The sequence below is a fragment of the Rhincodon typus genome, chromosome 1, assembly GCF_021869965.1.
Source record: "Rhincodon typus isolate 14 chromosome 1, sRhiTyp1.1, whole genome shotgun sequence".
NCBI lineage: Eukaryota > Metazoa > Chordata > Chondrichthyes > Orectolobiformes > Rhincodontidae > Rhincodon > Rhincodon typus.
In genome coordinates this window covers 47631504-47632284 of record NC_063332.1, presented here as the reverse complement: position 1 = coordinate 47632284, position 781 = coordinate 47631504, and positions in this window count along the sequence as shown.

Genomic DNA, 781 nt, shown 5'->3' with positions numbered 1-781 from the left:
AGTCCAGCTCGTCCCTGCCTCCCTAACCTGTTCTTCCTCCCACCTATCCCCTCCTCCCACCTCAAGCCGCACCTCCATCTCCTACCGACCAACCTCGTCCCGCCCCCTTGACCTGTCCGTCCTCCCTGGACTGACCTATCCCCTTCCTAACTCCCTACCTACACTCACCTTTACTGGCTCCATCCCCGCCTCTTCGACCTGTTTGTTTCCTCTCCACCTATCCTCTCCTCTATCCCTCTTCTATCCGCCTCCCACTCTCTCCCTATTTATTTCAAAACCCCCTTCCCCTCCCCCTTTTCTGATGAAGGGTCTAGGCCCGAAACGTCAGCCTCTCTGCTCCTATGATGCTGCTTGGCCTGCTGTGTTCATCCAGCCCTGCACCTTGTTGTCTCGGATTCTCCAGCATCTGCAGTTCCTACTATCTCTGACCCTATTATCCTCATCAGCATTCACAACGTATTTGTAAATTTTTTTCTATATTGTTTGGTTTCAAGCCGAGACGTTCGTTAATTCACTGGCTGAATTGATTACTGTTGACTAAAGCAGTTCTCTGACATTCTCCATTATACCTACCAGCTCTTCACAAGTGATCACTGTTAACACAAGTTATGTGTTTGCCTGCCAAATATTCTAGGCCTTCAAATACACCAGCATACTTCTCTCACAATGTCAGTGATTTCATTTTTGACCAGTCATACCAAATAATATGCTCAAGTCCAAAGTCCAGCTGTATTCACTGTTCTAAAAGTTGGTATCGTAGATATTGGATTGTTTTATACAA